The following is a 23,834-nucleotide window of genomic DNA, read 5'->3' as shown; positions in this document are numbered from 1 at the left end:
TGACCAAAATATATAAACGCTAGACAGGTGAAGTTCCAGCGTAGATGCATCTGTTTTATGTTCTGTTATGGAATATGTTAATACCAGGGCTAAAATGTCTTAAATGTGACGTATATGCGCACCTTCCGCCCCGCCAGATAAACTTACATAAAATAAATGAACACACGAAGGCCCCCCCAGCTACGCCAACCCCGTGGGTCAACGCAGGTTGAGGGTGAAATCTGGATGTTTTCCGAGGCCAGCGCCGCGGGGTCCTGACACAACCCGTCATGTCGTGACTGATCCTCCCACCATTTCAACTGAGTCTGCCCCAGCTTAGCCAGCCTTCTATCGGCCTCTCGGATAACGTCTGGGGAGAGCCCCGGCAGCCGCTGTGATTCACCGGCCTGTCAGCCGCTGTCCGACAGGCCGGTCCACCTCTGCTTGCAGGTGGAGGGCGTGGATTCCCCGCAGGTTTGGAGCTTGTTTGGACCGGAAGGGTGGGACGGGGAGTCATGCGGAGCCTGGGGCCTCCTCCACCCCCTCCCACGCTGCTCGCTGTCATAGCAGAAGTACTGTATTCATAAACCAGGAAGTGGCGAGCAGGGCACAGCTGCGACACTGGCTGGCAGAGGGTTTAGCGCTTCAAGTGCTCCATCGAGTTGGACGCCTCACACTGCGCAGCCGGACGCCTTCCGGTGGGAGCGCGGCGGGAGTCTGGAGCACAAGTTTGGGAAATTCGAATTACTCCTAAGAACTGAAGAGCTTGGAGCCTGAGGAGGAGTGAGTGCCAGGGGACAGGCCACCTGCTATCAGCTCATTGATTGCCTCTGATGGATAACCAAAGGGAGACACAAATGGACTGAACCCTAAAGAAGGTAACCAAGGGGGTATTGGGAAGAATCCCCACAACTGGACAACCCCCTACTGGGGTAGGAAAGGCGCCTCGAAGGCAGACAGACCCTAATTGAACTCCCAAAAATTCTCCCCAAAGGAGTAACACACAGAGGCGCAACTGGACTTAATCCCGAAGAGCGGTTTAAAGGAAGAAGAGCCAAACTGACTTAAACCCCAAATCAGTAACAACCCAAGTGGACTGAGATTAGTTTTGAGGGGGAGTGGGGCAAAGGAAGCTAAAGCGAACTGAACCCCAAGGAGGGCAATCAAGGAACCCAACCGGGGTGAGCCCCAGGGAGCACAATCAAGAGGGCATCGAACCGAGACGCAACTGGACAGGGGCAAGCCACAGTGAACTCCAAAGTTGGTAATCAAGGAAGCATCCAAGGGACTATAAGATTTGGCCGAACCCTAAATAGCCTCACCAAGGCATATTTGTAGCGAGAACCAACTAGACTGAACCCCAAAGGGGTTATTCAAGGTGGCACTGAAGGAAGAACCCTCCTGACCAAACCAGATAAATGTGACTGAAAGGGAAGCAAAACGACTCCCTGGTGGATTGAGGGCCCTAAACCGTAGCCAAAGGGTTGCTGAAGGTCAAATAAGACGGGGGTCAAAGTGCATGACACTAGTCGACGTAAACTAAGGTACAGCAGCCTTACTTCTCCTGGCTTGGACTACCTGATCGGAACCCCTCCACAAAGACTTGGGGTGCCGTTGAGCTGACTCCGTGCATCAGTCTTTAAGGGACGCGGGTGTTTCCCGGGAACCCAGGACCGGCACAGGTGAGTGGCACTCTAGCCAGCACAGAGGGTTGTGCAGTCGCAGCTAGGGGTCAGACTGCACAGGTAAAGGGTCCTACTAACACAGTACAAGTGAAGCCCAAAGTAGGCGGCTCGTGGGTGCTGTGTAGATATGGCACAGGTGAGAGAGGGAGTGGGCAGGGAGGCGGTCGCATACACTGTTATGTTACAGACTGCACATGTAAAGGGCTATCCTGACACACCAAGGCGAGGCACTTTGTGGACATAGACCAGATCAGGCGAGGACCTCTGCAGACATGGCAGAGGGATGGGGTTATGGAAACACTGGACATGCGCTACAGGGGTGAAAATCTCTGTAGACACAGCAAAGGCGATGAGTGCCTCGGAAAAAACGAAGGAGTGGGTCTGCTGTCACGGCACCGCGTGGATCCCTTAAGACACAAGCCAGGGTCTCTGTAGAGCGGACTGTGGTGAGGTGCTCTCTCGATATACCACATGCGAGGGGCTCTCCTAAAAGCACAGGCAAGGACTCGGCAGACAGGCACACGTGCAGGAGTGTATTCACTGTTATGCAGCAGGTGCAGCGGGTACGAGAGGCCCAAGTCACACCAATCAGTGATTGTATTTACAAAAAGGAAGGTGGGTGGAAATGTTCTTATTTACATTAGGGAGCGTGGCGGCCTTGCCACATAATTGAGCAGGTGAGGGGCAATCCAAAAGGGGCACTTCAGGTGAGGTGCGTGCCCACCACACAGGGTCCAAAGAAGGTTTGATCAGACAACCGATAGTCGGTACACCCGGGTAAACCTTCCTCGCCACACCTCAGCAGTCTCCAGAGAGAATCTCTCTCCATTTCAGTTCCAGACATTCTGGTCCCAGATCGTGCAAAGTCCCGAAAACGACATCATGCGTTGTAAAATATAATGTTAGTGTGGTGCTTCTCACGCCTTAGGAAGCCCAAAGCGCTTCGAGTGCTCGAGTAAGATTCGTCTCCGTTTGCTGTGCATGTTTGGAAGCGTGCCGGTTTATAGTGCTGGCTACCATGGACGTCATTTAGAGGTTGCTAGGGGTCGCAGCGCCGACCCCTGCCTTGCCCCTTGCGACCCCTGGCACTCCCTTTGCGACCCCTGGCCTCAGAAGTGGCTAAATCAGTACCAGGAGCGCGGGGCAGCTCCCCCGTGCAGACGTCTGTTGGAGTTCCATTGGCCTTGTTTTCTCTCAGTGCTTTATTACACTAATACTGAATAATATATAATTCACTATTAGTGTAATAAATAATGGAGTACACTTAGCCGGAATACGACCCCCACTGGCATCTACGGTAAGTAAACATACGTGTAAATGTATGCTGTGTGCGTGCTTGCGGGTGAGAGTCTGTTTATGTGAGAGAGTGTGTATATGTGCATGTGTGTGAGTAAAAGTAAAAGGTTAAATGGTGTGTGATGTCACTTCCGCTACCCCAGGCTTTTTGGCGAATTGACGTTCATGCTGCCTACGTGGGAATAGTGTGGACGTCCTGCGTGATTCATTGAGTAAGAAAGCGAGGGTTTTTTAAACGTCTTTTGCTTAAGTAAAGTAGACTCTAAAACTGAACTAAAATGGTAGTTCATGGTCATCTTACAATTACCCACAAACTTCAGCTGTAGAAAACTAACCTTCAAACTGAAATGATCTGGTAGTTCATGGTCATGTAAAAATCCAGGATTACTGCAATGTTTTTTTAAATTTGTTGTTTGATCTCCATTGATACCCAGAGAAAAAGGGTGACTCTCTCCTTCCATCAACTCTATTATTTTTTTGTAGTAAAGAAGCAGAACGGAGAACACGATTTCCACTCCACCTACATTGAGCCTTTGGCAATTCTGTGACATCCTTTCCTCTTAGCTTTTGCCCCTTGGAAAACTGCTTACCAAGGCTTACAACAAGTCCATAACCATACCAATCATTGCCATTCAAGCGGTAGCATATTTGATGATCTCTGAGCATGTCACCGAGTGAGTTCATTCCTGCACTTCCCCCCCAACACCAACTCCCTGCTCCAGTTGCACATAAGAAGGTAGGATCCATGGTGCTGATGACAGCTGAGCTGGCATATGCAAAAGAACCAACATGGACATTGAACCTACACATATCCTTTTAGGTCACGATGTACCTAGTGGTTCTCATCATAGGTGCAGGGTAGCTGATACCATTCCAGATAAGATACATTTATAGCCCAAGATCTGAATGGAGATTATTTACACGTCTGTGCTGAAAATCTGGTACGGATTCAGTGCTCCAGGACCTACAATGGACACCACGTCCTCACATTAAGATGAAAACTGGATTCTGTATATACCAATGGCCATGGACTCTCCTCATGGTTCTGTAATTATTGGGTCACATTCATTTACAATGCTTTTCAGGCTCGGTGTTGCCCAGGACTTAATTCTGTAACATCTTATTTTCCCTCTCTATTTTTGTGTGTTTTGGAATTTCAGTTTCAGTAGGCGTGATGTGACACAGAAGGAGGTATGTCATGCTGTGGATCCTGCACTTGGCCAGACTCGAATGAGAGGTTGTGATGACAAGACTTATTTACTTTATTGTAACTTAGGGCCCGATTTAGTGTTTTAAAGACGGGTGCTCCACCACAAACAGATATTCTTCTTACAAGTGCTTTAAGATGTCATTCACTTGTAATAAAGCGGATAGGATATCCGTCATGTTTGTAGCAGTGTACCGTCCACCAAACTCTAAATCAGGCTCTAAGTGTAAATAAAGAAGTCTTTTGCAATGTGAAGCACAGTCTGGTTCTTTAAAGGGCTGATACTTCATATAGAATGAAAGAATGAAGGAAGCTTTCCAATACATAATAGTCAATGCTTCTGGTACAATTCAAAATTCAAAAGATAGGGTGATAAATTCTCGTACGTGTTTAATCATATCCTCTTGTGCTCTACTAGCACCAGTGCTGGGTAAATATCTTTAGAATTTGGGCTGGTTTAGTGGCAGGAGTTTCTTTTCATCCATTTTCTAAATTTACAATTCTCTGTATCTGGCTTTTTAGGTCAGAACAATTCTTTTAGCACATTGTTGCAGTAGTTATAGTTAACGACCACTGGCATATGTTTGAAGGACATGCTGAGACCATTACCCCTTCTGCAAGGGCGCATTTATACAACTTGGCATATTCACGTTTTATTAATGTAATCAAAGCTGAAAAGACTTCAGTACACACGCCCAGGAGGTTACATATTCCTGCACATCCAAGAGGCATACTGGAGGTATGTGATAACTTGACTGGGGACAAAGAAAGCTATTTGAGTAGATCCCCAGACCAATATGTGATGGAACAACTAGGTCCTAAACAACGATAGCTTAAACCCCTACTGCTAAACACCTAAAAAGTCTCTGCAACGAAGTACTGAACAACTACTGTCTAAACAACGATTCTGCCTGAATAACGATTGCCTGAACAACGAAGTTTAAGGTGTTTCTTTTTTATAGTTTATTAGTTGTTTAGAATATATATATATATACATATATATATATATATATATATATATATATATATATATATATATATATACATATATATATATATGTAAATTCTAATCAACTAATAAACCATTAAAAAAAAACAAAAAAAAAACTTACCTTAAAATTCGTTGCATCTCCTGCTTTTAACTGCTACATTACCACCTTTCAAGTGTTAAATATGTGCAGGAAGTGGCTTGGAATGGTCCAGTGCCAGATCTCTAGTGCCTGGAATTTGTACCCCCCTTGGTTATTGATTAAAATATTGCTATTCTAGTCTTAAGAGTTTCACTGTGATGGAGGGAAGTGATACCAGAGTGACCAGTCTCATTTTCACTGTAAGGTTTATGTCTTGTCCTTGAGATCATAAGACGTGAGTTGCAGAGACCACTCCAGCAGACTCTGAAGAATCTGTCATGAAGGCAACTCAAGAAGAGGTTTATACAAGTCACAGGCTCTCTGAAGTCGACGAGCTTGAAGTTAAAATAATTTACACCTTCTTCTGCAACTTGGGATCTTGATCTCACTGGAGGAACTATTGCAGCTTCCAGTTTGTCTCGCAGGAAAGGATCACTTGAAGCCACATGTCACACGATCCTCGTAAATCAACAGATTGAAATTGGTTTGTTGGTTGAAAGCAGAATTGCTGCCCCTTTCAGAGTAGATATTCTTTCTGTTGAAGACAACACTAGCCATGAGTGAGGAGGAGGCGTTGATTGCTGCTTCCATAAATTAAATTTTGTTCAGACCGGATGTGGTTGGATTGATTTATTCAATAAAGTCTTAAATCCTTTGTAGTATGACAGGTTTCGATGTATGTTTGCATACTTCACGTCCATAAAGGAACATTTTGCATTACTCATACTAGAATTTATTCACAAAGGCATTTGAGTATGTGAAGTAGAATTCCAAATTCAACTCGTATTATAAAAGTGCAAATAGGCCACAGTCCTTTATTTTTGTCTTAATTTTATCAGTCAGTTCACTGTTTTGATTTATTTGCTTAAAAACATGCAGCATTACACAACAGCACAATGGAGTAAAAAAAAGGTACAGAACATGTATACCTAAAAGATTACACCATCAAATAATCTCATATTTTTGCAAGGTTTGGATATTCCTCCTAGTCTGCTATAAGTGTATTTGAAAAGGCCCTGAATATTGCCATTTTAGATGTTGGGGACAGTTCGCAAAGACATTTAAGAGAGTCTGAAATAATATTAGTGGAGCAATATTGGAGTGTGCAGCCTTAAAAATTCTAGCAATTATATTGCAGTAAATTTACTGGCAAGTGAATTCCAAAAGAACAAATAACTGCTAGACTTATTAGAAACTGCCAATATTATCTATAAAAATATTCTCTTCAACAGATTACATTTCCCACTCTATTATGCACTGTTGAGCTAAGTGTTGTAAAATACAGCGAGTAGTCTAGCATATTTCTGATTTCTGTCAAAATGTTAATGCAACCAGGAAACAATATGTCAACCTTTGGGCTCTGGCTAAGACTTTGCAGAGCACTGACCATCCAACCCTTGGGATTCAGCAGTTTTCAGTTACATTTTATAAGAAAGGTTTGCCGGTAAACATATTGTGCCTAACTCGAGTTCTGCGACTTGACTGTGTCATGTACCTTAGATTAAGGGCCTCATTACGAGTTTGGCAGTCTTTCGACCACCAAGCTCACAGTGGCAGTCAGACTGCCGCACTCCTGGCTACACAGACAGTGCGCATTCGGACGGTGCTGGGGGCACCTTCTGCTTGACGGCATTGGCCTCGGAGGTATCCACCAGTCAGCCCAGTGGAAATGTAATTGGCCGGGTGAAGACCTCCAGTTCTGCGGTGGTCTCCTCCCCATGGGTCTGGCGGGCCGACCGTTGGCCTGCCAAACTCTTAATGAGGCCCTAAATATTTGAAAGTATAACATAGAAACATGAATCCTTTTCCTTCAAGACATACTGCAAAATTAAGTATTGAAGGGGGCTTGATCATAAAGAATTCCATTCCATTTGAGGTATTGTCAGTTCCACAATAAGACCTTACTGGTGCAGATTTGACTAGTGGCAACTCATAGTAGCTCCAAGTAATTGTGAACCTTCAGTCGGCCATTTGTACCGCGGCATGAATATATTGGGAGACTTGAACTCTCACATTTAACATTGCAGGAATAGGCATACAAATCCAGGAGGCAAAGCGCCTTTGGCACAGAGCCAGGACTGAATGCAGGTGTCAGTCATGACATGAGGCTAGTTGACATCTGTGTTTTTTCTAATCTCTTTACGCGGTTAAGAGCACAGCCTAATGACGCTTTTACTTCCTCTTCTCAGTTAACCGTTTTATTTTCTCTTCTTTCACATTAATGCATCAAAAAACGTAGTCCGTTTGGAGGTACTTTCCCTGTCAAGAATAAAAAGGATGCACAATTGGTACTTGTTACCTACAACTTCAGCCTTCCACAGAACTTTCAAATTTTACACGTTCGAGCACGAGCGGTAAATCCAGCTTATGGTTTTCGCTTTGCCTTCTGGAACTTGTAAAATGCTTACTACAAGTTCCAGCATGCAAATCAAAAACCTGGGCTGGATGAGCTTCACACGCCTGAATCCGGGATACTTGAGAACTCTGCCTCCAGATACTTATGTTATTTTCTGATGTCTTAAATACAGTTTTTTCCAGTTTTCTTAGGAATCGTTCACGGTTCTCTTCTTCCCATGGAGTCAACTGAAGCAAATACGTTTTAGTTATATCAGCCTACATCCCTACTTCATAAGACACCTTTAAACCAGTCCTGGCTTTTAGCCAACAGAACGATGTGTTCTGGAACTTGTAGTTGCATGTTTAATAATGACACCCCTGCCAAGGATCACGCATCTCGCGTTAGAATAATCGTTTACGGTCATTTTCCCGCAACTCCGCAATGCTTGAGATTGTCACGCAAATCCTGAAGTGCTGTGAAACCTTCTTGTTCCAGCTTTTCACTTTGTTAGGTAAGCTCCGAGAAGTGTTTATCAAGGGCCGCAAGGTAGCGCTGGTGTACAACAGGAGGTATATGATTCTCGCTATATCACAACAGTGGTTCCCAACCTTTTGACTTTGGTGAACCCTCGCTTTATCATTACTGGAACCCGGGGACCCTCTTTACTGAGTCATTACATAAAGCTGGGGACCTAATCTGTGAAGATTATTTAATTTTATAAGAAATTGGGGACCCCCAGAGGAGGCTTCTCGGACCCCCAGGGGTCCCCGGACCACAGGTTGAGAACCACTGTACTACCATATTTATATTACTTCCCTCGTCTTCATTGCTTAGTTTTGCTTGCAAGAAAGTGTAACTCATAGTCGTTGAAATGTCACTCAGAATTACACTGAAAATATGAAAATGTCACACATAGCAATCTGAAACCTTGGCAGCTATGTACTGAGACCTGGGTTTCCTTAGCCCACACTTACTAAGTGCTGCTGGCTAAACGGACAGAAGTACTGGCATAGTGTGTCATGTACTACACTAGACCACAGGGTAGCTATCTTTACTTATCTCTCTGTGGCTGCAAACTATATCACCGTCGATGACCGTAAAGCACACAGAGCTGTCGCTGCCCTGCAGTTCCCGCAGGCGCAGACTTCCTGTGACCTGTGCATAGTTGTTGTGCCTGCTCCATCGGTGACTGGGTGGTGATGTATTTTTCTGTGAGCGTTGTGTGTGTTTGTTTATGATGTCCGAGATGCATAAGACCGGCATTATTCGTCCTTTTCTCACTGTTTACGAGGTGTAGAGGTGGTATTGTTCGGGTGGTGCCCACTGTGTGGCATCTAATCAACTTATGTGGTCCAGGCAAATCGTGTTGTCTCTGTAGCGAAGTTGGCTCGTCAGCAAAAGGTGGAATGTTTAAAAGCAGACTGGCCCTTTGTGGTGACCGTCAATCGGCTCGTGTAACTGCCGCCCAGGAGACTGATTCCGCCTCCCTCCCCTTTACAGAGTGGCATATTTCAAACGTCAGACCATCAGCAGAAATCCGAAGGGACGACTGAAGCAGTTCATGGGTTGTGCTGCCCCACATTGCAGCTAGTCCCTCTGCCACATGTGTGACCTTGGTGCGGGACCTGTCCAAACTGATTTGCCGCGTGTCCTTCTTTGCAAAGACAGAGAACCTTGGCGCGGCTCGTGCATCGGGGTCGCTGCTTATTGAAGACGAGGCCAATTGTCGCGAAAGAGCAACTAGAGAGAACATTTACAAAAAGTGCTGGGGCAAGGCAAGAGGGCACTTAGAAATGCATTAATATTTACAGACAGAAGTGAAGGAGGGGGAAGGGGACAGAGGTTTGCGGGTGAGTGGCGTGAGTAATTGGGATAATATCAGTGCTTGAAATGGAAAAATAGAAGTGCAGGTACTCTCAACCAGAGTACCTGCTTGTTTCTGAGAAGTGCCGGTACTCTCCAATTAAAAGTATTATGTTTTTATTGAGAAGTGGCGGCACTCTCCTTCTTAAAATAAAAAAGTGCCGGTACTCAGTACCGGACAGTACCGGCCCATTTAAAGCACTGGATAAGATGGCATTTTTTGGCCACTTGTGGTACCGCTCTCAAATAAAGTGGCTGTCGTTTCATATGATGGTACTGAATACGAGAAGGCATTTTTCTCGCTTTTTTTTCTTTACAAGGGATTTCCCTTTTCATGAGATTGGTGCTACTTGTGGTGGCTTGGGCCAGGGAGGAAGGGCACGATTCACACTTATATGTACTTGTAAGTTACACAAGGCGTAAGTGGACAACTATTTTAGAATTCAGAGAAGTTGGGTTTGAACTTGTAAAAGAATTTAGTCATACAATACGTTTTGTGTGAATAAATCTACTCAGAGGGGCGTTGAGTGGTTGGCAATCTAATTTCAATGCTGTGTGTGTTTGTGCACGTCCAAAGGTATTCAAAGACTCACCCTGACCCCTCCATCCCTTGCAAAACTTTGAGACTAGTCTGACCTAGGGCAGGATTAAGTCCCTTTCAAGGCTGAGAAGGAGGTCATAATGTCTACAAAATTTGGTTGAAGTGAAGCATAGGGAAAGCACATAAAAAAATACTGTCCATGTGGCTACCAGATAAAATTAACAAAATAATTTAGTAAGTGCATTTGCCTGGCAGATGTTACGCAAGCAAATATAAAATGTAAATCGCAATATCGCAGATTTCCAGCAGCTCTAGAGGGACATGGTGTCTCGCAAATTCCCTTAAATATCTAAGCTAAAAGCCTTGCTGATCAAAGCGCTATAAGTGTCACTACAATGAGAGCCTTTCCTCAGCTTCTGGTCCAGCATGCTTAGCATCTTTCATCCGGCGAGATATTGATGTACATAAACAAGGATCTGCATGCCTTGCTTAGATTGTGCATCACTCTTTTTCGGGGGGCAGGATATGCAATGTGGTTTCGGTTCTTTGCCTAACTCCTAATCTTTTTCTGTAGCGATGCTTTTGTTACCCCCATGTCAAACCTAACATGCAGCCGTCAAGTATGTCTGGACAGAATTTGTTGTAAAGAGCCACCTCTGGCCTGTCTTACTTGGGAAGTAGGTTTCTCAACAGGGTGATCTGTCTGAAGACACGGAAGGCAGTCTGAAATGGCCAGGAATAAATAAAGGATTTTGGAAAAAATATCTTACTTTAAAGGGGTGGCAGTGGTGACTGGTCTGAGCTGACTGGGAAAAGTTGCATGAACAAGGAGTTCCCCAAAACATACTCTACTTCCTCTCATACACGACATTCCTCCTTCTGAGGTTTAACCACCCAGGGCTGAATGCCAAACCATCAATGATGTAACAAAGGTTACAGGGACATTATAGTTAGGAAATAGAAATCAAACTTAGAAATTCATTTAAAAGCAAAGGTCACACAACAATACTGCACCAGTGCAGGCCAGGAAACTGCTATGGGGTCTCCGGGGCCAAATCAGACCGGGGAGGGGGGCAGCACAGCACATGTCGCCCTCACCTTTCTCTTTTGAGAAGTGTCTGGGGGATACCCAGGGCTGAAAATAGACCGAGTAAGTGTGTTGCATGACCCCCTTACCTCCCCAATATGAGGCTGGGCCCTTCATTACAGGGTCCCCAGGGTGGAAATCGGCCTATGATGGACATCATATGCCCTCCGTCTCCCCAAAAGTATAAATATGTCCCCCCAGGGCCTGCCCACCTGGAGGGCTTAAAATAACAATTGAGGGAGACCATGCCTACTTTAAAACAAAATGCTGTGGATTAGCGGATTCCCAGCAAATTTTCAGCAAAGTTAAGAAAAGAAAATCATATTTTGGCCCAGGCAGTGTCCCTCTGGGACCCCAGCACCATGCCTAGGGGGTCAAGGTATTCCTACTGTACCCCCTTGTGTCTTTTCTTGCGGTTTTACCACATACATTTTTACCATGCATGTGCCTTTACCACACATGCCTTTACAACGAAAATGTAAGTATTTTGCAGGTAAGTATATATATGTATGTGTGTGTTTCTCCACTATCCTCCTGGACGCTACCTCCCCACTGCCTGATCGCTAGTAGTACCCACAAAGACTCGTCTCGCATCACCACTCCCTCCCACACTTAGAAAAAGGATAGGTACTCCGTGTGGGCAGTGAAAGTACCAATGTAATCCATCGGCAGATAACAAAAAAGCAGAACGCGTTTCGGCACACTCAGTGCCTAGTGCCTTTGTCAACTTAACCATATATGTGTGTGTGTATATATATATATATATTTATATATATATATATATATATATGTATATATATATATATTCTCCAAAGTTAATCCCCGTAATGCGGAATGTGATCAAGGCTTATTGCCGAAACGCGTTGTATTTAATTTGTTTGCTGTGAATAAATCTTTGGAACAGTATACAGAGGTGTCCTGGCCCTCTTTGGAATCAACAAAGGATTTTGTGATATATATATATATATATATATACACACACACACACATATACACACCGTAGAAGTACTTCGTGAAAGAGAGGAAGTGGCGGAGAGGCTTTTTGCCAGTGACATTTCCGTAGAGGGAAGTGGGGCCACACACAACACAAGGAGCAATAATCAGGATGTGACAAGTAAATGGAGACATTTGGATAAATTAAAAAGAAGCGAACAGACAAAGTGGTGGGAGCATAAATTATTGATAAAAGACTTGGAAGTAGATCGAATTCCAAGAGGACTAAGAATACTTTTGGCACCTAGTTTTGAAAATCCAAATTCGGAGATGATGAGGGAATGGACTGAGAATAATCTGGCAGCATCAATGAACCCTGTGAGAATTTTGGTGAAATATGCAGCAATTGACCGGGAAAAAATACAACAAGAAATACATGCACTGAACATGGAGCTGGAAAGGAAGAAAAACAGGATATGATTACGAAATATGAGGATGAGATGGGGAGAAGACTTTAAAAGCATGAGGAAGTAATAAAGGCCAGGAAAGCACATACGTTTGCAAGAGAAAAGGCGGATTATGAACGTGGACAAATCTTTACGTTCCCCCGGTGGTTTGATACCATGAAGTGACAAAAATTGCTGGAGGGCAACAGGTCACTACAAGAAAAGAGGATACCAGGTGCTGATATGGAGATAGATACAGGTGACAGTGCTAGAGATGACATTGTGGGAATGACCGGCATGAAAAGAAAGGCAACTATAGTTGAGGATTTGGATTTTTTAAGAATGGACAGATGGGAAACCATTAAGGCCAAGGATCAAAGGCACAAAGGAGTCAAAGAGGAGGTGCAAGCAATTGAATGGACACGCAAGGGAGCAAGCCTCCTCCACAGAGGTCGCAGAAAAACAAGAAGTAAATCAGGTTAAGAACCCCTGCTCCATCATTAATCTATCATCAGTAACACTGAATGAGGCAGAAAAACAGATATTACTATTGGGCCTATGGTATTTCCCTGAAAGTTCCTTAGCTATGTACAAACAAGGCTGGACATATATACATTTATTCCTAAGCTTAAACTACTGAAATATTTTCAGATAAAGGATAAACAGCAAAAGCAAGTGCAGCCCACACAGAGTCAGGACAAGGCTTGAAGGTATGCAATATGCACCTCAATGAATGCTTGGGAATATCCGAAGAAATTACTGAACAAGTGGTTGCTGATAGACAAGGGGTGGAAATGTGGGGAGAGGGGAAGTCCCCTTTTAAGCTAACATCCACTTTCATACCAATTATACCTCATGATGCAATTGAAGTTTTCCATGAGGTAATTGTACAGGTTAGCAAGGAAATCACCAAGAGCGACAAGGCAAAACGCGATACCCTAAATACAGCACATAGGAGATATCAGGCTTTGGTGAGAAAATTATAGAAAGAGGACAAGGTGGTCGTAAGAAATTCAAACAAAGGAGGAAATACTGTTTTATGGTCTTTGAATATGTATGAAGAGGAGGTGCTGAAACAAATGGGTGATGAAAGATGTTATGCCAGATGTGGTAAGTTGGTCCTGAAAGAAGTTACATCTAAGGAGAAGTCAGCTTTAATAGAGTGGTGTGATCTGTGTCTCCTCAGCCAAGATGAATATAGTTTCATGCAATGGGATCATCGAAAAAATCCTATTGTGTATTTAATCCCAAAGATCCACAAGGGCCCAATGGTATCACCTGAGAGGCTCATTATAGCAGCAATAAGGGGCCTATTGGAGAATATACAGCAATATATAGACTATTTTCTCCAAGACTTTGTGAAAAGCCTCCCATCATATGTCAGGGATACTGGAGACTTTTTAAGAATAAGCTATGATGTGCCATGGGAGGATGAGTACTTTTTAATGACTTTGGATGTGAAATCCTTATATACAATTATTAAGCATGAGGATGGGTTGAGGGAGGTTGCATACTTCCTGAGAGGTAGGCCAATATCACTATACAAACATACTCAGATGTTACTTAAGATGATTGGGTGGTGCCTAGAGCACAATTATTTTTTGTTTGGCAACCAAGTATATCACCAATTGCGCCACACGGCAATGGGCACCTGCTTCACCCCAGCTACGCATGTCATCAAGTGGGCTGGTGGGAGGAGCAGGTGCTCCGTGTCGAACACAGGGAGGCATGGGACAAGCATATAGTAGCTTAGCTGCAGTTTATGGATGATCTGTTTGTGATATGGCGTGGAACAAAAGAGACGGCACAAGAGTTTGTTGTTGAAGATCCATTACAAATGGGTTAAACCTACATTTCACATGTCAAATAAGTGAGAGGAGTGTGAACTTCTTAGATGTGGAAGCTTTCTGTAGGAATGATAAACTCTGAATAAGGTTACACAGGAAGGAAACTGCGGGCAACTCAATACTACATTCCCCTAGTTTTCACCCAAAAGCATCTGAAGTACAGCATCCCATATGGCTAATGCCGCACGCAAAGCGCAATTGTAGCAATGAGGATGATGGGACATTTTCTACAATGGGGGTACAGGGAGGAACTACTAAGGAAAACACAAGATGTGGTTAAGCAAAAGAGCAGGGATATCATTCTATTTGTTAGACCTGGCAGCTTTTTGGCATGTCTCCCCTGTCTTTTTGTCTTCTGACCTCCTGTTTTTATGGTTTACTGGACACTGTTTATGCTGGTTTATTGTCTCTGCGCACTTTACCACTGCTGATCAGTGCTAAAGTGCAAATACTCTCTTTGTAATTTGTACTGTTGATTGGTTTATCCATGATTGGTCTATTTGATTTACAGGTAAGTCCCTAGTAAAGTGAACTAGAGGTGCCCAGGGCCTGTTAATCAAATGCTACTAGGGGGCCTGCAGCACTGATTGTGCCACTCACAATTGTAGCCCTGTAAACATGGCTCAGACCTGCCACTGCAGTGTCTGTGTGTGCAGTTTTAAACTGCCAGTTCGGCCTGGCAAATGTACCCACTTGCCAGGGCCAAACTTTCCCTTTTGATATATGTAAGGCATCCCTAAGGTAGGCCCTAGGTAGCCCCATGTGCAGTGTACATTGTATTTAAAAGATGGGACATGTACTGGTGTGTTTTACATGTCTTAACAGTGAAATACTGCCAAATTCAGGTTTCACTGTTGCAAGACCTATCTCTCTCATAGGTTAGCATGGGGTGCTGCCTTGAAATAACTTTAAAGTGCAACTTCCCTTTGAGAGCAGATAGAAATGTGGAGTTTAGGGTCTCTGAACTCACAATTGAAAAATACATCTTTTAGTGAAGTTGTTTTTTGGATTGTGAGTTTGAAAATGCAACTTTTAGAAAGTAGGCATTTTTCTTGCTTAAACCATTTTGTGACTCTGCCTGTTTGTGGATTTCCCATTTACGTCATTTTGACAGTTGGGCTGTTTATACCTTTCCCCTAGACACTGACACAAAGGGAGCTGGGGTGTAGCCTGCATATCCTAATGAGCCATCTGTCCTAGAGTGGAGGGAGGAGTGGTCATTTACACCTGAACGGACTGTGCCTGCTCTCACACAAGGCAGTCTCCAACCCCCTGGTGTGTGTCTGGGGCCTGGCCTGGACAAGGAAGGATCTTGCAAACACTTGAGGCTTTGTTTTGAAGTTTGCCAACTTCAAAGGCAGAAAGGGGTATAAGTATTGGACCCAAATCCTCCGGCTTTTAAAATCTTTCTGAAATCAAGAGGAACCTCTGCATAGGAGAAGAGCTGAAGAGCTGGAAGAGGAGTACTGTCCCTTTGCTGTGTTGCTTTGCTGGACTGGCCTACAGTTGCTGCTTCTGCCTGACAAGAGTGCAAAGGGTGAACTTTGCTGGGTGTCCTGTTTGAGAAAGTTCTCCAAGGGCTTGGAGTAGAGCTTGCCTCCTGGAAGTCTTAGGGACACCAAAGACTTCAGTTTCCCCGACCTGCAGCACTGAGAACTGTGTGTTTTGTGCCGTTCAAGAGGAGAAACCACTGCAACGCCGGCAACGATGCCGCTGGCCCGCACAGTGACCTGCCGACGCCGCATGGAGCCACACTGCCCCGCTTCGCACCGCGACCCTAATCTCATCGACGCCACCATCGGATGACTTCACCGAGCCGCTGTTCGCACCACGACCTGTGGGCCCTGTACTCCGGCATCGCCTTGCTCACACCGCAGCCTAGGCATCCCTGATGATACCGCTCCTGCTGACACTGGCGCCGCTGCCTGCACAGTGGCATGTGGACACCACTCGTGAGGTACATGAAGCTCCGTCCCGTCCTGCACTGCAGCCCCGGTCCACCAACGCCAGCACCATCGACTCCAGTTTCATCACCAGGCATCCCTGCCTGCACCGTGGCGTATGGACACCGTTCGTGAGGGTCACGAAGCACCGTCCCATCCTGCACCGCCGGCTTGGGCCTACTGATGGCAGCGCTTCAGCAATGACGATGACGCTGCCTGCACCGTGACCTGGTGACACCGCACGTCGCTTCACACCACAGCCCTGGTCTCACCGATGCCGCTGGCTGCACCATAACCTGTGGGCACCGAACGTCACATCGTCCCGCTTCGCACCGCAGCCCCGACGCCATCCATGCCAGAGTTCCTGACTTCATCAGCCCGGAGTTTGATCTGCAAATCGTGTAATTTCAAGGGCCCGACCACTTCCGCATCAACTCCGGAACCAACACCATATTGCCAGCGACGCCGCTCTCCGAAGCTCACCGCAAGGATCACGACGTCCTGCAATTCCAAAGGTACTGTTTGCGGGTCTTCCCAACACCATAGCTGGCCCGCAACGCCACAGCTGGCCTGAACTGTTGCTTTTGTTGATCACGACGCTTGAAAATAATGGTGTGCCTCCTTTTAATGCCTACACAGAACAGGCATTAAAAGGAGGCACACCATTATTTTCAGTGGGCCTCAATGTGCTTTGCAGGATTAGTGTCAAAATTTTTGGCGCTAATCCTGCAAAGCGCCAAACTAGCATAAAAAATGTTGACACTAGTTCCCTAACTACCCCCATGGTGTGCCGTATGTTAATTATGGTGCACACATGGTGACGTTAGTTGGACGCTAAGGGGCGCAAGAAAAGTGGCCCTACATTGGATGCAGCGCCACTTTTCTTAAATTCGGCCCTAAGTATATTCTTGCATTGGACTCCAAGACATTGAATGGGTTAAACATTGATGAGGAGTTGTACACATACCTTTTATAACATGGGTAATGGATTTGAGAGGTGTCCTAAAACCTGTTTAGTTTGTGTTTGATAAAGAGTAGGAAATTACGTTGTCCCAAAAAGTGGTTCCGCCCAAGCAGAAAGGCAATGTACTATCATACAGAATATAGTTTGGGATGAACGATTCACAACCAGTGTCAGAAAAGTGGTGGTGATTAGTATTGTGAAAAAATATGATGGTCATAAAAATACTGTGATAGTCAGATGGTGCTGAATTTGCCCACTTGAGCATAATTTTGTTTGTTCATCTAATTTCCTGGCTTTTCTGATACGTTTGTCTTGTATTGAGCAATCGGTTGGAATTAAGGAAGTCACGTATGATGTGAAATTATCAGTATATGCGGGCGAACCACCCTAGATTTATGGGATAACGAGATATATACATATGCCCTGAATATGTAGCAGTGCGAATTCATGGAAATCAGGGAAGAGGGTAACATTGTAAGGGAAATATATATTGTTTAATTTGAATGAAATTATATGAATTTTGTCTGAAAAATTAAAAAATTTTAAAAATGAGATACATAAGGAGATCATGGCAGGAAATAATGGTTACATAATCAGTGGTATTTTTTTTTATTCAGCTATGAAATTGTGAAATTCTGCACATTCTATGAAACGGTTATATGGGTATCATAGTATGTTTTCACTGTTTATGATGTGGCTAAACACTAAAGAAGATGGAGGAGATGACGTGCAGTCATGGATCAAGGGCATGTGTAGCAGCCAAAATGCGTTATGGCAGACAGCTTGAAAATCAAGTAATCTGGGTAAAGAATGCGTGTCTGCCTCAATCTAACAGCCAGTTTTCAGCATGTGTGGATTGCAGTGCAAAAACATATATATATATATATGTATATATTTATATATATATATATATATATATATATATATATATATATATATATATATATATATATATATATATATATATTATTCTTTATTTGTATAAAGAAAAAACAAATTTCTGACGTCACCTGGCCACATCCACTCGCAAAGGGGTTGGTGTGCGAGTTCTCGGTCGTCGGCATCACTATCAATCAAAAGAAGTGAATCCCTATTTGGGGAAACAATACTTGCACTCCATAAGCCTGGTTATCAATCCAAAAATGTTTAATGGCGAGCGATCAAAATAACCATAACTGATTTAATGAACCATTCGCAGGTTCACTGTACCTGTTTCCTTTAATCGTTCGTCATTAAAATATTTTTGTGATTCATTTATATATATATATATATATATATATATATATATATACACACACACACACACATGCATATCTATATATATATATATATATTTATATATATATACACACATTACCTACTGGCGGTCACGAGTAGGTAGCTATAGTTAGGACCTAGTTTCCATAGGAAAAGCGTATTTTGGCTTGGCTTTCTCTTTGGTGCAGTTTGAAGAATCTTCATGAAATTTTCCAAATACCTGTCAAGTTGGGTTTTGTTGTGCATGGAAAGTTTTGGGGTGATCTAGTATATATGCCCATATCCCATAATTTGCACAAAAACATGAGCTCCGGCACTTGTTTCAAAGATAGCCCCCAGGGTGGGCCAGGTCCCAGGGGCATATACCAAATATGAAATTAAAGGTGTGGGCGCACAGGCTCTCCTCCTAGGGCACTAAAGAGCCCCAGGGACCTCCACCTCCCTAGTGCTTAATATTAATTTTGGACAGGGGCCGCACAGATTTCCCTCCATGGGCTCTAATGAGGGCCGGGGACCACCACCTCCCTGGGCTTTATTAAATTGATGGAGGGTGGCTGCACAGACCCCCCCTCCTGTTTTAGGCCCCCGGGGACCACCACCTCCCGAGGGCCATTTACAGTTTTTGAAGTGAGAGGTGTCGCGCCCTGGGCCATATACAGCCTGGGGCCCACCACCTCCTCAGGGCCAGCCCATTGAATCAAAGGATGGTGGCCATGCGGCCCCCTTCCTGGAGTCATTAATGGCCCTGGAAACCACACGCTCCAAGGGCGACTTCTGCCTTCTCCAGAGGCACCCACCCTCAGGAGATACCTGTTTGCTTCTGCTTGGCAGAAGCTGCAACAGTGGGGGTTGGCCACAAGGCCTGGCCTGCAGCCAGTTCCTTGAGCCAACACCCCTAACCACTCAACTCCACCCTGCACACAGCCTTTGGCCATGCACAGCGGTTGTTGGTCGCAGGTCCACATGCCCCCCCTGGTCAATTTCGAGTCGAGCCTTCTCAACTTTTTTTGGGGAGGGAGAGGGTGGCACAGCCTCCCTCCCAGGCAGATCTTGGCCCCGGAGACCCTTTCCCCCTAACTATAACTGCTGAATTTCTATGGTTTTGTACATGTGAAATGTGACCCCAACTATAACATCCCTGTAACCTTTGGTTTTTTAATTGAATTTCTATGTTTTCAAAAAATTCTATTTCTTAACTATAACGTCCCTGTAGACTTTGTTTTTTTTCAGTGAATTTCTATGTTTTTTTTAATGTAAAGTAATTTTCATTACTATACGTTAATCCAACTACCACCGTGCAAACGCCAACCCCTATAACCACCCATCCCTGTGCTTCGCACAGCCTTTGGCCCTGCAGAGTGGAGGTTGGCTGGAGGGCCTGGCCACCCCATAATCACACAGCGCTGCGCTGCACATGGCATGACCACCTCCCAGGCTGATCTTGGGTTAGAGGGGCGTGCAAAACCATAGAAACTCTTCAGTTATCAGGGGTGTAGAATTCCTATAGCCTGAAGCCCTAGAAATATTGTTTGGGGTCAAGGACAGTAAGTTTTCATGTTTATTTTGGCCTTAGAGCAAGTAGGCCCAACCCCTTGCAACACAAACCCTTTGGCTGCTAATTTACAGCAAAGAGCACTGTCTGTAGTTAAGGTAATATTTGTACCAATGTGTTAATATGGTTCAAACTTGTATTTAAAGTGCAGTAATGCAAAGCCTTTATTATTAGGGTGAGCTCTCTAACTAAACATTGTAAGGGCACTACTAACTGTAAACTACTGACCAGTAAAAAATGTGTACACACACGTTTGAAAGATTTAACAGTGTGAGGTTACGTATAATGCTCCCAGAATGCTCACCGATTAGATGCAAATGTTTGCAGAAGCTTGTAAGCAAGATTGATGTTTCTTTGCTTTCAAAATAAAATGTAAAAAAAAATATGCAAGTAGGAAAAAAAAGTTTTGCTAAATTACTGTGATATTTTAGGTATTATTTCTTTGAAGCATCATTAAGTAAAATGTGTTGATGCAAGCTAGTATTTCCAAAAAATGGGAATACACTGGAAACATGAAAATAAACAACCACAGGCAAAGCTAACCAATCCGACACTGGTGGTCATCCATTTGGTCTTGTCAATGTCTGTCTTGTTTTGACATGGCTTTTGTAAAACTTTATTGTTTTTGGAGCTGCCAGGCCCTCACCATTGTAACAAATACTGGCAAAAAGCAAAATAAAATGGTCTAAAAAAAGCACACATTGCCACAGTAGTTCCTGGCACTGAATAAAACTACTTTGTGTACCCATATGCTCGTTATGGAAGAGCAGAATGTTATCACTCACAGAAATCCATCCGATAGACGGATAGTGAGACAAATAGAATTTTAATAAAAACAAAGGGGGTCATTCTAACCCTGGCGGTCCAAGACCGCCAGGGCTAAAATGACGGGGGCACCACCAACAGGCTGGCGGTGCCCCGCTGGGCATTCTGACCGCAGCGGTTTGATCGCGGTCAGAAGTGGAAAACCGGCGGTCTCCCGCCGGTTTTCCGCTGCCCATTTGAATCCTCCATGGCGGCGCAGCTCGCTGCGCCGCCATGGGGATTCTGACAGCCCATACCGCCATCCTGTTCCTGGCGGTTCGCCCGCCAGGAACAGGATGGCGGTATGGGTTGTCGTGGGGCCCCTGGGGGCCCCTGCAGTGCCCATGCCAATGGCATGGGCACAGCAGGGGCCCCCGTAAGAGGGCCCCACAAAGAATTTCACTGTCTGCATTGCAGACAGTGAAATTCGCGACGGGTGCCACTGCACCCGTCGCACCTTCCCACTCCGCCGGCTCCGTCCTCGTGGGAAGGTAGTTTTGCACTGGGCTGGCGGGCGGCCTTTTGGCGGTCGCCCGCCAGCCCAGTGCAAAACCCAGAATACCCTCAGCGGTCTTCCGACCGCGGAGCGGTATTTTGGAGGGGGAAGTCTGGCAGGCGGCCTCCGCCGCCCGCCAGACTTAGAATCACCCCCAAAATGTCTTGGTTAACACCAGACCCAATTAGGGGCCCAATTCTTAAAGTGAGCCACAAAAGTGCACACCTGGTATATGTCTTTGCATTAGTGGCTTTCATAAATTCACTAGAATTTACAGAAGTAGCCCAGAAAATCGTATTCCTAGAAAATATGTGTGAACTATTTTTTTAGCACTAGCAAATATGCATGTGAAGATTTTTCTCATGCAAAAATCTACTGAGTGTTCACTTTCCAACCACTTTTTTCCCAACCCTGGAACAACTTCTACTTCTGTCCCTGTCAGGAGTAAATTTCCAACCTTTCTGAGTATGGGAAAAGATTAGAGACGAGCTGGTGAAAATAAACATTCAAGTTAGAAAGTGTGCACAGACTCCAAGGCATTCCAGCCCTGGAACTATTGCCTACTGCTTCCTCCAGCCCTAGAATGTAGATCTGCGGAAAGGTGGCAAAATAAGGAAATTGCTATAGCAGGACTTGAAATTGCTAGTATTCAAGGTCCACTATAGTATTAGCCCTGGCATAACCAGAGAGGCTGTTGTCAGAGCTCTTACATAAAGAGACTGCTGCCATAATTTGTCGCCGCACCACATGGCATCAAAGGGATAAGTAGATTTCTTTTTTTACAGGACAAGTAGATTTATGGAGCAACCTGTCCCATGGACAAGTAGATATTTTATTAAATTCCACACCCCTGAGTTATACTTAGAGTCGCGCCCTTGCCATGCACAGTTTTTTCGTCAAACTTTTTACTGCAAATATTACATCATTATTGTTATCAAAGATTTCATAAGTGCGTAGTTTGTGGGGTAATTAGCAGTGCATGGCAATGACGCGAGTTATAGTTACCTTAGGGCATGAGTTATAGTTACTTGCGATACCTCTAACTATAACTGGTGAATTGCATTGGTTTCTTACGTTTAAAGTATGAGCCTAACTATAATGTCCCTGTAACCTTTGTTTTTTTAAGTGAATTTCTATGTTTTTTAAAAATTTGATTTCCTAACCATAACGTCCTTGTAACCTTTTGGTTTTTTAGTAAATTTCTATACTTTTTTTAACGTACAGTCATTTTCATTACTGTATGTTAATCCAACCACTGCTGTGCACGGCCTTCATCCATGTGAGGTGCCAGTTGGCCTCAGGGCCTGGCCTGTGAGAGTGTCTGTCTGGGTGTGAGAGTGGGTGCATAAGTGTCTTAGTGGGTGTGTCAGTTTCTGTGTGGGCCTTTGAATGAGTGCAGGAGGGTTTCAGTGGGTCTGTGAGTGAAAGTGTCAGTGGGCATGTGAGTAGGTGCATGAGTGTCTGTGTGGGTGTGAAAGTGGGTGAATCAGTGCCTCCGTGGATGTGTCAGTGTCTGTGTGGGTCTGTGAGTGGGTGCTTCAGGGCGTGAGTAGGCTGTGAGTGGGTGCACGAGGGTGTGAGTTAGGCTATGAGTGGGTGCACGAGGGTCTGAGTGGGTTTGTGAGTGGGCGCATGAGTGTCTGAGTTGGTGTGAGAGCGGATGGGTAAGGGTCTGAGTGGGTGTGTGAATGAAAGAAAGATTGAAAAAGAGAAATTGAGAGAGAGAGTAAGAAAGTGATAGGGAGAGAGACAGTGTGTTTTTTAGGCTTCACTGAATGATATACTTAGAATAAAAGTGAGAGTGACAGAACCGTGGGGAGAGCCTCAAGACCCCTGCCATCTTAGCTGGCTCCCCAAGTCCTGTGGGAGTCAGCATTGTTCCCCCAATCAGGGAGCTGCTTGTAATAGCAGGGCAATAGCGGGGGCAATGTTTCATCAAATATGAGTGCAGGGAAGACAGATGAAAACTCAGCTTTCTGCAAGGGAGAACTGCTTGACATCGCCCTGGGAAGGTGGTCCTTGGGGCTGTGCATCTCCCCACATTGAATTTGAATAATGCCCTGGGGAGGTGACGGGAAATGGCGGCCCCCAGGGCCCATGGGGTTGCGTGGCCTCCTGCACTTATTTTATGAACCTCCCCAGGAAGTTGACGGCCCCCGGGGCTGTGGGGGGCCTGCAGGGTCCCCCCTGCATTACCAGTACAGATGAGCCCCAGGGAGGTGGTGGTCTCCGGGGTTGTGGGGGCCAGTTTCCCCCCACGCACCTAATACTTTTTAATCCCAGGGAGGTGGTGGTCTCTGGAGCAGCGGGGGGTCGGGAGACCACCATGCATTAAAATATCAATTCCCTCAGGACTTGGCCCACCCAGGGACTCCTCTGAAAGAAGCGCAGGAGCCCACGCTTTGTTTTTTTTCTCACTGGATCTGCCGTGAATTGTGGGGAAAATTTAAAAAAAATGCTTTTTAT

The 23,834-nt window shown here is 44.9% G+C and overlaps 1 protein-coding gene across 1 annotated transcript in view; it reads left to right on the top strand.

Moving 5' to 3' along the window:
• The first annotated feature begins 569 nt into the window (after positions 1–569).
• The window catches only part of IRF5 (interferon regulatory factor 5), a 120,498-nt gene continuing 97,233 nt past the window's right edge, over positions 570–23,834 (top strand). The window contains exon 1 of the mRNA XM_069229385.1: positions 570–1,661. The gene's annotated coding sequence lies outside the window, so the exon portion shown is untranslated. The remainder of the gene's footprint in view (positions 1,662–23,834) is intronic.

The sequence above is a fragment of the Pleurodeles waltl genome, chromosome 4_1 (assembly GCF_031143425.1).
Source record: "Pleurodeles waltl isolate 20211129_DDA chromosome 4_1, aPleWal1.hap1.20221129, whole genome shotgun sequence".
NCBI classification, from domain to species: domain Eukaryota; kingdom Metazoa; phylum Chordata; class Amphibia; order Caudata; family Salamandridae; genus Pleurodeles; species Pleurodeles waltl.
This window is presented reverse-complemented; position numbering and strand designations above follow the sequence as displayed.